Source organism: Bos taurus, chromosome 9 (genome assembly GCF_002263795.3).
Source record: "Bos taurus isolate L1 Dominette 01449 registration number 42190680 breed Hereford chromosome 9, ARS-UCD2.0, whole genome shotgun sequence".
In the NCBI taxonomy this organism is placed as follows: Eukaryota; Metazoa; Chordata; class Mammalia; order Artiodactyla; family Bovidae; genus Bos; species Bos taurus.
In genome coordinates this window covers 77,665,291-77,680,175 of record NC_037336.1, presented here as the reverse complement: position 1 = coordinate 77,680,175, position 14,885 = coordinate 77,665,291, and the positions used below count along the sequence as shown (strand labels likewise).

General features: G+C 37.8%; 1 long non-coding RNA gene across 1 annotated transcript in view; it reads right to left on the bottom strand.

Moving 5' to 3' along the window:
• Positions 1 to 1,861: 1,861 nt before the first annotated feature.
• The window catches only part of LOC132346127 (uncharacterized), a 79,045-nt gene continuing 66,021 nt past the window's right edge, over positions 1,862 to 14,885 (bottom strand). The window contains exons 2-3 of the long non-coding RNA XR_009495865.1: positions 3,885 to 3,970; positions 1,862 to 2,782 (exon numbers count right to left, since the gene is read on the bottom strand). This is a non-coding gene — a long non-coding RNA (uncharacterized lncRNA). The remainder of the gene's footprint in view (positions 2,783 to 3,884; positions 3,971 to 14,885) is intronic.

The window sequence follows — 14,885 nt, the reverse complement described above, 5'->3', positions numbered from 1 at the left end:
TGTTCATCTGAGCTAAATTCACCCATTCCAGTCCCTTTTAGTTCACTGATTCCTAGAATGTCAGTGTTTACTCTTGCCATCTCCTGTTTGACCACTTCCAATTTACCTTGATTTATGGACCTGACATTCCAGGTTCCTATGCAATATTGCTCTTTACTGCATCAGACCTTGCTTCTATCACCAGTCACATCCACAGCTGGGTATTGTTTTTGCTTTGGCTTCCTCCCTTCATTCTTTCTGGAGTTATTTCTCCACTGATCTCCAGTAGCATATTGGGCACCTACTGACCCAGGGAGTTCCCCTTTCAGTATCCTATCATTTTGCCTTTTCATACTGTTCATGGGGTTCTCAAGGCAAGAATACTGAAATGGTTTGCCATTCCCTTCTCCAGTGGACCACATTCTGTCAGACCTCTGCACCATGACCCACCCGTCTTGGGTGGCCCCACAGGGCATGGCTTAGTTCATTGAGTTAGACAAGGCTGTGGTCCATGTGATCAGACTGGCTAGTTTTCTGTGATTATGGTTTCAATGTGTCTGCCCTCTGATGCCTCTCACAACACCTACTGTCTAACTTGGGTTTCTCTTACCTTGGACATGGGTTATCTCTTCACGGCTGCTCCAGCAACATGCAGCTGCTGCTCCTTACCTTGGACGAGGGATATCTCCTCACAGATGCCCCTCCTGACCTTAAACATGGAGTAGCTCCTCTCGGCCCTCCTGCGCCCGTGCAGCCGCTGCTCCTTAGACGTGGGTTTGCTCCTCTCGGTGGCCTCCCAAGGTCAAACTTTTGCATAAAATGTTTACAAAATTTCTAATGTGTTTGATAGATACTTCTAAGCATATTCATTTCCTGTTGTTGCAGAACAACTTACCACAAATGTAGCAGCTTTATCTCACAGTTTCCAGCGGGTCTGGAGTCTGAGCCTGGCTTAACTGAGTCCTCTGCTTAGAATATTCCAGGACAGTGATTCAGGTGTTGGTTAAGGCTGCATTCCAAACTGAGACTCAGTATCCTCTTCCAAGTTGATATGATTGGCAGAATTCATTTTCTTGCTGCTGTAGTACTCACTGTGGCTCATTTCTCCAAAGCCAAGAGGAAATGAAGTATCTCATCTCAGAGAAGGCCTAAACCTTCTTTTAAACTGATTAGGGACCTTGATTTCATCTGTCAGATCCTCTTACCTTGGCCATATAATGTAACATAGTCATGAAAATGACAGCTATCATATCCTAGATATCTCTCATACAGGACACAGACACCTGGCAGGAGGAAGGAGAAAGGGGATGGGCCACAGGGGTCATCTCAGAATTCTGCCTACCACAGCAAGTTACCCTAAGAAACATATTGTATATATATATTCCTTTTTTAAAAAATCACTAAAATTACATTAAAATCCAGAGAAGTGTAAAAACTATTTATTCAAAGTACAGTATCTCTGATTTTTCTATTTATGTTTTTCATGACTTACACAACAAAATTTTGACAAACCTCTACCCTATGACCTTCTTTCTGTTTACCATGGCTTTCCAAAGAACCTATTTAATTCTTAAATGAAGTCCAACTTATTTTTCAAAAACTAAAGGATACTACAATAGCATTGCTTCTGGATTTTTACCAAAAATGTCATTAGACATTAGTATGTTTCCAGGCATTCTGCTGATCAGTGAGTATTGAGAATGCACAAGTAAGTAAAACTATGTCTTGCTCTTTGGTGCATCCAGCCTAGGAAGACAGGGACAAGTATAACAAGTATTCCAGTGAAGTAAAGAATTTCTGAGAAAGAGCTTATTAAACATGAAACCAGTGGAAGCACTCACAAAGGAAAATGATGATGAACCATGAAAAAAGTTAGGTCAATTTTTTTTAATGCCAATAAAAACATTTGGAAAGATTGAATATATAAATACATGCACACAGTATTTATATACATACACACATGCAGTCAACAAATAAGTAAAAACATGAAAGCATAAATCATACAAATTTTTAAGGATATGGATCCAAAATTCAAAGGAAATACAAATGAAAAATACTCAAAAAGTATTCTCTCTCACTAGTAATTAAAGAAATATACCAAAGGAAATAAATAGAAAAATTTGAAAACTATTATCACTAAGTGCTGGTGAGGGTGTGACAAGCTAGCATCTGCTATACATTATGAGGAAGAATAAATTGGGCAACCTTTTTTGAAGGGAATTTGTTGATAATAAGGAGAATGAAAGAACTTCATGCCTTTGGTCCTATTATTCCACAAGTGAAAGATTCTGAAGGAAACAAAGATTTCAACAATAAAGGAATCTTTAAGTAAATGAAATAGTATATACTCATTAACAATCATGTTTTCTAAATTATTTTAGTGATGTGGGAAAACAAATACATTGATACGTTAAAGAAGTCCACAACATAATTGATCACGTCTATGTAAAAAATAAATGTACGTAGAAGAAAAGTTGAAGATAAATATACTATAAATTTCAGCCATAATTATCTCAAATACACAATTATATGATTTTTACTCTATACGGCATATAGAAATTAACAAAAATTCTTAAAACAATAGTAATGTGTGTGCATGCTTAGTTGTGTCTGACTCTTTGTGACCCCATGGACTGTAGCTCACCAGGCTTCACTGTCCATAGAATTTTCAAGGCAAGAATACTGGAGTGGGTTACCATTTCCTTCTCCAGGGGATCTTCTCAACCCGGAGTTCAAACCCGCATCTCTTGTGTCTCCTGAATTTGCAGGCGGATTCTTTACCAGCAGAACCACCAGGGAAGCCCTTTAAAGCAATAGTAATAAGTCTATAAAATTACAAAGTGATAAACAGAATAGGAAAGCTTAATGTCTTCAATATCTACAAGAAACTGTCGTAGTCAGAATTAAAGGCTTGGAATTTCAGGAACATTATTAAAACATAGGATGTGACCATGAATCTACTTCATGAAGAGGGAGTGGGTCATAGTGACATGTTGATCAGAGAGCTACCAACAAGGTAGACCAGATGGGTAAAAATCAAAAGCTGGAAAGAATAGCCCAGCTAGAGAGGCATTTTCTGGTACAATCTGATTAATTCTAGCAAAAAGCAGATCACATTTTATGAACTATAACACACAATTTAAATATAAGTCAAATCTTTATCTTAACAATTGTTCTAGTTTTGAGGCTGTGGATTAAAAGCAAGTACCCAATTATTTATTGTTGAGTTCTTAAAGAAATAAAACACGTAAAGGTGAAATAAACTGTAATTGGTTATCTATAGGAGAAGGCCTAAGATGAATTGTATAAAATTACACTCCTCAAAAATTTTTATACAAATTGTATCAACAAACTTTCAAAAAGTTTGTTTAAATTTTAATGATTAATTGACATTTATATTCTAGGATATGATAAATTATGAAGAATTTGTTACTAATGAATTCTTCATCTTCATAAAAGATTGAAAAGGGGGAGGGAAGATAAACTTAAATCATAAGAGATTTTTCTTTTTCTTTGGTTTGTTTTCTATTGGGAGAGGAGCATGAATTTAAAAAATCTGTGGTTAAATGATTGCAATTTCTCAGATAAGCTTACAGTGTGGCTACCCTTAAAGATCTTCCAAATAATACACTCAAAAGTCTGACTGGCTTTAGGTTTTCACCTAAAACCTAAAGCTTCTGCCTAGAAATGGGAATGGGCGGAATGACCCACTCCTCGCTCTTAAAATTCCTGTTAATAGAATATAGCACATTCTGTAAGAGAGAGATTAAATAAATAGCAAAATATTTTAGTTATGAAAAAAGTTAATAAATATTGCATTAGAAAGATTTCAGGTACATATTGGACCGTTTGTCTTCAGTTTCATATCACATCTCTAAACATCAACCACAAAGGATGATCCATACCTGAAGGAAGAGATTTGAGAGAAAAGACGTGAAGCTTGTGGGTGGGCCTTTCAGTTGTTAAAGCATTAGTGAATGGGATCTTTTTCCTATAAGAGAAGTGCAATTTTGTCAGGAGAAAGAAGGAACTGTTTTCTTTTTTTATGAAGCAGAATTCCATTCTAATTCTCTGAGCCTTTTACTATAACTGCCTTAGCATGTGTTTTAAATTATATTGTATGCATGTGTTCCCCATAAAATTAGCCATCATGACCCATTGTTCCACAGTCCTTCCTTTCATCACATTTTAGAGGCCTGTGTTCCATATTAGCAAATAACCCTTAGGGGAAATTATACATTTTCCATACACTAGCTTTGTTACATATTTGATAACACTTATTGTACGTTTAAGGATATGGGTCAATTTATAATTTTTTAAAAATAATAAAACAACTGGCCAATTGTTTCCTCATGGCAAACAAACTAGGAAGGCAAACTGAATATATCTAGCATCAATATCAAAACAGAATTAACAGCTCCACTTTTAACCCATATGTTCGTGAATATATAACTCCATCAATATGTTAACTAGGGTGAAGGCACATTGCCAAGTTTAGAACTCACTCAAATTCCTTGTGTTCTGAGTTTAAAATGAAATTTGAGGCTTTTCAGGTTCAAGGTCCTTTTTGGTGCTATAAAAATGTGACTTCCTGGTTGGAAAAAACTAAATGTTTTTGGACACCAACTTGCTCACACAAAACACTATGATAAGTGTGAATGAATCAGTGACATATGGATTAGATTTTCCCTTTAAAATCTATTATTTTTTTTAAACATTTTAAATAGAAAATTCATGGTAAAAACATGCATTGGATTTAGCCAACTTTAAATCATTTGAAAAATATTTGTAAGGCATTTTTCTCTCAATGGATATGTGGCAGCATTTCTAGCCCATAATGTTACTGTAACTTCACTCTTTTCCCCAACTCTCCCCTCAAATCCTCAAATTAATATTCTAGAGAAAACAAACTTCTGCTTGGTGCTCCTTCTCTCTCATGCTCTTTTTACCTCCTACTTCCTTGATTGTGTCTTTAAAAACTTTATGTATCATTTCCATTGCGCTGGCACAATGTTTTTTTAATTAAATGGTATTTAAAACTATTCTAAATGTAAAACTCTAGGGAACAGAAGCAAAGGATATGCATTAATGATAAAAAAGAAATGCATTTGTTTGTAGTTCTGAATGGACATCCCAAAGATGAGAAACATTTTTTGTTCTTCTCAAGCTACAACCCATTAATCTATTAAGCAAAATTAACTATTACAACTGTATTTTCTCAGAATGACCCCTGAGTACCCAAGAGTGGCAAGTAAACATAGAAAGAAATAATAGAATATTGTAATGTCTCAAACGGAGAAGGCAATGGCACCCCACTCCAGTACTCTTGCCTGGAAAATCCCGTGGACGGAGGAGCCTGGTAGGCTGCAGTCCATGGGGTCGCTGGGAGTTGGACACGACTGAAGTGACTTAGCAGCAGCAATGTCTCAAAACTCAATATATTATGGTGTATATATGAAAAAATGCCATTTTCTGTACTTATTCCTCATTATTTAAAATGTTTTATGTCCTCAAGTACCTAGAATTAAGCTTTGACACTAGAAAATTTCCTAGGTTGTAGTCAATTCCACAAGTAAATTCACTTAATTGTCTGCCCAAATTATTTCTGAAAACAAGATTGCATTATCCCTCTGAGTTTAGGATTGCAATTCTGTTCAGTTTTCTAGAATTCCGCATGTTCATTTCCTTGAGTTGTACATGTTTTCTGAATTTGGCCAGGGCACTTTGCCAGATGCACGTTTTAAGAGTTGTACTGTCTTACCCACTCAGCTCAAACACTACAGATGTCAAAGCTACACTTGGACTAGAGATCAGAATTTATTACTTAATGAAATTCTTATTTCCAAGTACACAAAACCAATATTCTGTTTCTTAAAAAAAATAATTACTTTAATATAGATGTGGCGGGCCATCTATTTATTTTAGACTGCATTCAAGTAATATATATATATATAGGCATTATATATGAAATACTGACTACCATAGTGTGCAATATGCATATTACACACTACCATAGTGTACTGACTACTATAGTATGTAACTCAACATTCAAAAAACTAAGATGACATTCCCATCACTTCATGGCAAGTAAATGGGGAAACAATGGAAACAGTGACAGATTTTATCTTCTTGGCCTCCAAAATCACTGCAGATGGTGACTGCAGCCAGGAAATTAAAAGATACTTGCTCCTTGGAAGAAAAGCTATGACAAACCTAGACAGCATATTAAAAAGCCAAGATCACTTTGCTGACAAAGGTCTGTATACTCAAGGCTAGGGTTTTTCCAGTAGTCATGTATGGATGTGAGAGTCAGACCATAACAAAGGCTGAGAGCTGAAGTATTGATGTTTTCAAACTCTAGTGCTGGAGAAGACTCTTGAGACTGCCTTAGACAGCAAGGAAATCAAACCAATCAATCCTAAAGGAAATCAACCATGAATATTCACTGGAAGGACTAATGCTGAAGCTTCAGTACTTTGGCCACTTGATGTGAAGAGTCAGCTCATTGGAAAAGACTCCGATGTTGGGAAAGACTGAGGGCAGGAGAAGAAGGGAGAGACAGAGGATGAGATCATTGGATGGTATCACAGACTCAATGGACAAGAGTAAACTCCAGGAGATAGTGAAGGACAGGGAAGCCTATTGTGCTGCAATTCATGGGTTCACAAAGGTTCAGACGTGACTTAGCGACTGAACGACAGCAACAACAATAGTATGTAATATCCATCTAGGTTATTTGTATAGAGCAAAAATAAGGTGACTATAGAAAAGCAAGAAGACCGTAAGTACTCCTATTTTATGTGATGGTACAAATTCCACAATATTTTAATATATGTATTTATGTAAAACTTAGCTTTCAAGCCATGAATAGTTGCATCTCTAAACCATAACAGATTAATCCATGAAGGTTGTCTTCCAACTCTCTTATTATAAATAATGAATCTAATTACTGTGATGGATTGAATATTATGCTTTTGCTTTATAATCTACTGTGCCTATATTCTTTTTTTCAAGTGAATGAATGTCACCCTAAAAATTTCAATAATGATGAAAATTTCCTAAAGAAATTGAATTCAACTGCAATACTATTGAGATTATTTATTCAACATTTTTTAAAAAATTTGAGTACCTAAGAAATATCAGATACTTTACTACAATCTGGAGAATTTTAAAACAACTACATAAAAGTTATGCCGTAAGTGCTGAGAAATACTTTTAGGTAATAAAGACAGTTGCACTCATCTCACATGCTAGCAAAGTAATGCTCAAAATTCTCCAAGCCAGGCTTCAACAGTACATGAACTGTGAACTTCTAGATGTTCCAGTTGGTTTTAGAAAAGACAGAGGAACCAGAAATCAAATTGCCAACATCCATTGGATCATCAAAAAAGCAAGAGAGTTCCAGAAAAATATCTACTTCTGTTTTGTTGACTATGCCAAAGCCTTTAACTGTGTAGATCACAGCAAACTGTAGAAAATTCTTCAAGAGTGGGAATACCAGACCACCTTACCTGCCTCTTGAGAAATCTGTATGCAGGTCAAGAAGCAAATGTTAGAACCAGACATGGAACAAAAAACTGGTTCCAAATTGGGAAAGGAATATGTCAAAGCTGTATATTGTCACCCTGCTTATGTAACTTCTATGCAGAGTATATCATGTAAAATTCTGAGCTGGATGAAGCACAAGCTGGAATCAAGATTGCCAGAAGAAATATCAATAACCTCAGATATGCAGATGACACCACTCTTATGGCAGAAAGTGAAGAGGAACTAAAGAGCCTCTTGATAAAAGTGAAAGAGGAGAGTGAAAAACCTGATTTAAAACTCAACATTCAGAAAACGAAGATCATGCCATCTTCATGTGCATGAAGATCACTTCATGGCAAACAGATGGGGAAACGGTGGAAACAGTGAGAGATTTTATTTTCTTGGGCTCTAAAATCACTGCAGATGGTGACTGCAGCCATGAAATTAAAAGACACTTGCTCCTTGAAAGAAAAGTTATGACCAACGTAGACAGCATATTAAGAAGCAGAGACATTACTTTGCCAACAAAGGTCCATCTAGTCAAAGCTATGATTTTTCCAGTAGTCATGTATAGATGTGAGAGTTGGACTATAAAGAAAGCTGAGTGCCAAAGAATTGACACTTTTGAGTTGTGGTGTTGGACAAGACTCTTGAGAGTCCCTTGGACTGCAAGGAGATCAAACTAGTCCATCCTAAAGAAAATCAGTACTGAATATTCATTGGAAGGACTGATGCTGAAGCTGAAACTCCAATGCTTTGGCCACCTGATGCGAAGAACTGACTCATTTGAAGAGACCCTGATGCTGGGAAAGATTGAAGGCGGGAGGAGAAGGGGACAGGAGAGGATGAGATGGTTGGATGGCATCACCGACTCGATGGACATGAGTTTGAGTAAGCTCCTGGAGCTAGTGATGGATAGGGAAGCCTGGCGTGCTCCAGTCAATGGGGTTCAAAGAGTCAGACATGACTGAGCAACTAAACTATCTAATAATAACAACTATGATATTCTCTTTCACATTTCCAAAAATTAGTGAGTGAATTTTCAACTGTCATCTCCAGACTTTCTTATTTACCTTTAGAATAATATTAAATGGAAGAACAACTCTCTTTCCATTCTTTAAATGGAATGTTATTTAAGTTAAAAGGAAAATAGAGAACTCCTGTTAACAGTTCTTGCTAAGTTTGAAATAAGTTTTCAAAAGTACTCTTGTAGTTATCTCTTGGAGAAGGCAATGGCACCCCACTCCAGTACTCTTGCCTGGAAAAGCCCATGGACGGAGGAGCCTGGTAGGCTGCAGACCATGGGGTCACGAAGAGTCGGACACGACTGAGCGACTTCACTTTCATTTTCCCCTTTCATGCATTGGAGTAGGAAATGGCAACCCACTCCAGTGTTCTTGCCTGGAGAATCCCAGGGACGGGGGAGCCTGGTGGGCCGCCGTCTATGGGGTCGCACAGAGTCGGACACGACTGAAGCGACTTAGCAGTAGCAGCAGCAGTACTCTCTTGATAGATGGATAAGGGAGATCTTATTCCTACTGATCAATTCTTAATCAAGAATAAGGTATCACTCAAATTGAAAATAAGAACATGTTCAGAATGTCCCATTCCACTACCTCGAAAATTAAGTATGACTCCTGTGTTTCACCCTGGCAAGTTTTGTTTCCGTGTAATTGTGAGTAAGCAAAGTGATTGGAATAATAAAAAATGTTGAAATGATGAGTTTTTCTAATACGTTTTCATTGCAAATATACATATGCCTAGATGAATGAGTCAACAAATAAAAGCAACTTCAGCATCATTCCCATCTCTAATGTCTTTTTCTCTTATTCATCATCCCCCCACCCAGGAAAATAGTTACAGTCAGACAGTAGTATGCTGACAGTAATGCTGTAGTTATTTCAAGGTGAAGAAACAGGTGCCCGCAGAGTGCAAACTGGCCATTCAGCCAACTCATGTCAATTATCCATATCATATCATTGAAAGTAGAAATCCAAAAGTTGAAGATAAATGTCAACAATAGTAGAGAGAAGACCAAAACTTCTAGAAAGATGAGAGACGCAGAAATATTGCAACAAACATCCTTGGGTCTGGATACAGGGACTTAGAGAGCCTGCAAACTGAAAGTCACCTCTATTATGCATCTAGCTGCCTCACTACTATCAAATTCCGTCAGATAACCATGAGCTTCAGTTTACACTGTTTCAATGATGGAGAATCTGCTGCTACACAAGGGCAACTGAATTCATTTTTTAAGAGCTCGGGCTATTTCAGACTTGTTACTTAATCTGCCTCACTACAAATTCTACTTCTGGGTCTGAGTTCTGCCCTCTAAAGTTAAACATATATCCACTCTACATAAAAATCCCTCCAGTATATTTAAAATAATCACCCTGTCTGTTCTGTCTTCTCTTCTACAAGGGAAATGTCCTCAATTCATACAAATATTCCTCAGAGGGCTTGGCCTTCAACCCATTCCATCATCTTGATGGCCCTTTTGTTATTTCCCTCTGGAAGGAAATAGTCCACCTGTGGTGAATTCAATAAAAAATAAAATTAAGACACCAACATGTCCACTGATTCTTCTATATTTACTTAAACTGGCATTTTAGGATTACGAATGGATAAAGGATATCATTGGCTAAGGAATTATGGAAGATGTCTTCAAGGAAATGGCTTGTATCACTAGGAGAACTTGACATAGTAGCTGAAAATAATTTCAAGTATCCAAGAACAAACATTACCCTCACCCCTGCCTGTTTCACCATCAAAGTGCATGAATTTTAAGAGTATGGAAGGTACTCTGATATTGGAAGCAAATCTGCAGAACCAGATACAGTGGTTCCATTCAAGAAGTTCGGTGCTACTATAGACCCTCCCCACAAATATGTACACAAATCCAAAAGAAAAATTTTACTGTTAATTACTTCTATACCAATATTACCTTTTCCAGCCAGCGTTCTCAAAAATTCTAAATAGTCTCACCAGTGGAGAAGAAAAAGTCTGTAGCACGAAGACTTTCTTTCCCTCACTAAAAGATGCGGCACCCGACCAGACAGCCAAGAGAGTGGAAGAATCAGTGAGTTTCACAAAATCCTAGTAATTCTCTGTGGAATGTTGAAAAAGTCTGAAGGCAGGTTTTGTGGTTTTGTTTGTGTGTTTGACTTTGGAAGCCACAGATCCATGGACAGGGGCAATAAGGATAGGTAGCTATGGCCAACCTGTAGACATTCTTTGGCTGAACACAAGACTCTAGATGGCAGCATGTCACTGAGTAGGGATAAGAGCTACTTCTAGAAAGTGACTCACGTTGAGTACCAAACTAGTTAGTGATGGTTGTTGCAATCACAATTGTGTACAGAGAGGTTACCACTGCTTATCTAATGAGGAGAATGACCAGTGACCTTGGCCATAGCCAACAGTCACAGCTGCACTCTGCGGGCCCCAGTGTTGAGCACATGAGAATCCCCAAAGGGGTAGAGAATCTCATAAATTTGAGAGAGTAGGAAGATGTCAGAGTTAAGAGTTGACTAGAACATTTGGAAGATCTCGCTTGGGAAAAACATTCTTTTTTCCATGCTTGGGACTTAAACACCATCTGGCTGTCCTAGATGTGCACAGCTACAAATGTACACATAACACAACAAAACATCACCTCTGCATCACACAACCCAAACTTCTGTGCCCTCACTGGGCTGCTGAAGAGGTGTCGTAACTAAAATATAACAAATGGTAAGAGACCAAATTTTCGCCCAGGAACAAATGGAAAATACATCTCTCCCAAAGACTTTGGGAACATTCAGATCAGATCAGATCAGGTCAGTCGCTCAGTCGTGTCCAACTCTGCAACCCCATGAATCGCAGCACGTCAGGCCTTCCTGAACATTGGTAAAAACAAAAGAAAATACTTGATCAGTATAGAACTCAACTGGATGATGATAAATGTATACTAACAGAAAAGACAGTGCAAACCCTTTTTACCATTTCCCGTTGCCTTCAATTCCTTTCTTAAGCCCTATGTGTCATGCTCTAAGTATTTTTTCAGAGCCATTTCATATTTAAGCTCATTTAGTTTTGGTCAACTAAAATCCTAGGATAGATTTCATATGAACTGTTTTCTAGACCTGTCTCTTCTCTCCTATAATACGGAATTAACATTATTAATTGACCTGAATGCAGGTCTCAACTTTATTCTTGTTAAATTTTGTCTTGTTAGTTTTGGTCCATTATTTGAGCCTATTGGAATAATTTTTCATCTTGATTCTCTCATCAATTATATTATCTCTCATTCTCATCATTGTATGAATTAGTTAATAAGTAATATCATTTATCCTTGAGGTCCAAATGGACCAATAACAAATAGAAAATGTTACTAAAGAAGTGACTTTATTCAGTCTATAGACTTTTAAGTACAATTCATTTGCCTATTTTGAGTTTAATGAATATACAGGTTATGAACTGAGGCTTTGTCTAAAGACTAATATATATAGCTTTGGGGACAAAGCATCATTAACCATGATTTATAGAATGATCATAAATCACACTACTCTCTTTATTTACTTGCATCTTCATTAATGCACTTAACTTTTTGTTATTTTTTACTCGTGTACTTCCATTCTTCTATAACACAATCTCTGAAATGTTTAATAGTTCAATTCACTGAAAGGAAGAAAGAAAAGAGCTAAATTTATGATTCCTCCATTAGATCCAGGAACCTTGTGTAACATATTGTACCCGACATCGTTCCTCCCCACAATCCTATGAATGATGTTTTACTCTAATACATTTTTATAGATGAGGAAGCTGAGTTTTTTTTTTAATGATGTTCATTGACTAAAAGCAGAGTTGGTAAGTACTGAATCTATGGCATAAGACCAGGTTGCTCTACTTTCAAAGCTTGCCTGGCTTGCTTTCCATGGAGGGTCTACTCACCCCACTTGCAAGTACCCTTTGATGATTTAAGACACTTTGCAAAGAACACTCAGAATACAAGCATGAAAAACACAGCAAAAGCAATAATGGTAAGAATCAGACGGGTATGAGAATGGCCAGAGTACATGATGAATGGGATTGGCAGCAGGAAAGACACAAACACTGTGCTTGGAGAAAGAAGAGAAAAAAGCCACCATTGACTGTGAAAGCTGTGTTTGTCTCACGTCACTCTATTCACCCGGACTTGCATCCTTGGTGGCCTGGATCATTCTCGCTTCTCCTTGCCTGCCTTACCCTAGTGCAGACCACTATCCAGTGTAGGAAAATGGAATATGCTTTGGAAGCAAGCAAGCTGAACTTGAAATTTGTTCCAGTCTTTCCAGTGACTTTGGGCTTGTTGATTTATCTTCTCAGCCTCGGTTGTTTCTCTTTGGGGAAAATTGTCATATTACCATGTAAACATAAGATTGTCATAATAAATGATACATGTCTCGTTGGCCCATAGTAGGTGTTCAGAAAAGGAATTTTTCATTCTTTTATTATCTCTCAAACTAATTTTCCTGGGGCACTGTTCTATGTGTTATGTGCAATTTTGTGTTTGAGTATTATGCTTCATTTCTCTCCTTAGAACAACTTATTATTTGCTTTGTCTTTCTTATCATATACACTTTCCTATGCGGGACTGATCAAATCCTCCTTAATCCAGTCTTTCCTTCCTGTGTACTCTCACAACCCCAACTCTGTATTAATCAGAACAAGACTCCCACTGACTTATGACTACACCTCAACTTCATCCAAGTTTCAGAACTTTTGACCTTTTTTCTTCCGTTTTCTGCTTATGCATCACACACATCTTGTTCACCTGACTCAGCTCTGGTTCCTCCATAGTTACAGTTAACTACTCCCACCTTGACTGATGATTTATTCTTCCTCCTGCGAGTGTATACAGTGACTAGGGTCCATAGAAAAGAACTTAGCGCTTCATTTTCAGCTCTTCTCCCAGACTCCAGCTTTTTACTCCCGATTTTATCCTGTCCCAGTTCTCAAGCCAATCCAGAAGTGAGACATGCAAGCCTGGAGGTATCATGCAGATTCAGACTGTGCTTCATGCAATTGGTCCACCACAAGACCCCTCCAGCCCAGACCCCTAGGCCAGCACAACTTCTTAGGTTTTTACACTGTACCCTGAGTCTATTCAACGACATCCTCCCCGGTTCACCTTGGACATCAGTGTATTTGCAACTTACTGTTTCCTCATTCTCTAATGTTGGCTCGATGCACAAAGTGAATGCCTGCCTTGTTCCTCAGGTAATCCCAGCATTCAAAGCCTGCTGAGACCCCACATGCCTCATGCATACACGTCGCCCTTATTGGTTTTTTTGCTGCTTTTGCTATTACATGTCCCTCAAGTAAATATAAATATAATGATAATAATAATCTCTGATGAGTACTCACCTTGCTTTAGACACTCCTCTAAAAATTTGCATATCTTATATCCTTTAATCTTTATATCAGTCCAGGGCTTATTAAAATGAAAACTGGAGACATAAAGGATAACCTTTCCCGGGTCATATGGCTAGTAAGAGAGTGATCCAAGATAGGCTACTGTCTCCACAGCCTGCCATCCTAGCATTAATCCAGAATTGAGTGTTGTGCCATCCACCAAAGGAATCCCTCATGTTGTAAGGGTGAAGTCAAGTTATGACTATAGCCTAACTTACCCATTACTTTGTGCTTCATCTTGTCCAACTAAAAAATCTTTAAAACCAAACTTGGGCTTCATGCCCCAGCTTTATCATTCAAGTAGATGACCCCTGCTACAAGGTTAGTCCTGTGTCTGGCAAGCCCAGTTGGACAGGGCTTGTGGCAGAGTCAAGCTGCCTTCTGGCTCATCCCATAAAAAGGGCAAAATCTTAATTTGAATGTAGGTTTCCTGATACAGATGGTATGCTATCTGATTGACATGCCTTCCTATATCTGCAAGAAATACTAGAGAATATAATGATGTGGGAGCCCTTGGGAGCAATATCTAGTCTTTATTTGACTTTAGGAGATGTTTGGAAGAAAAATATTTCTGAAATAAAGAACAGAGGAAACGGGAATAAAGACAGTGGAATTTGTGATAAGGAGATTCAGTGGATGACGTCTCCACGAGTGGATTTAATTCGGGACGCCACTGTTACTTTTATTGGTTGCATAATTCTGGGCAACTGAACCTCAGTGTTCTCAGCCATAAATGGGGAATGATAATTTAAACCTACTGCAACGTTTTATGGGAAGGGTAAAAGAGACAAAGCATAGGAAAACATTGTTACCTTTCAATTGTTATATAAATTGTTGGTCGGTTGGTAAGTCATGTCACTCCTTTTCTGACCCCATGGACTGTAGCCTGCCAGGCTCTTCTGTCCATGGAATTTCCCAGGCAAGAATACTGGAGTGAGTTGACA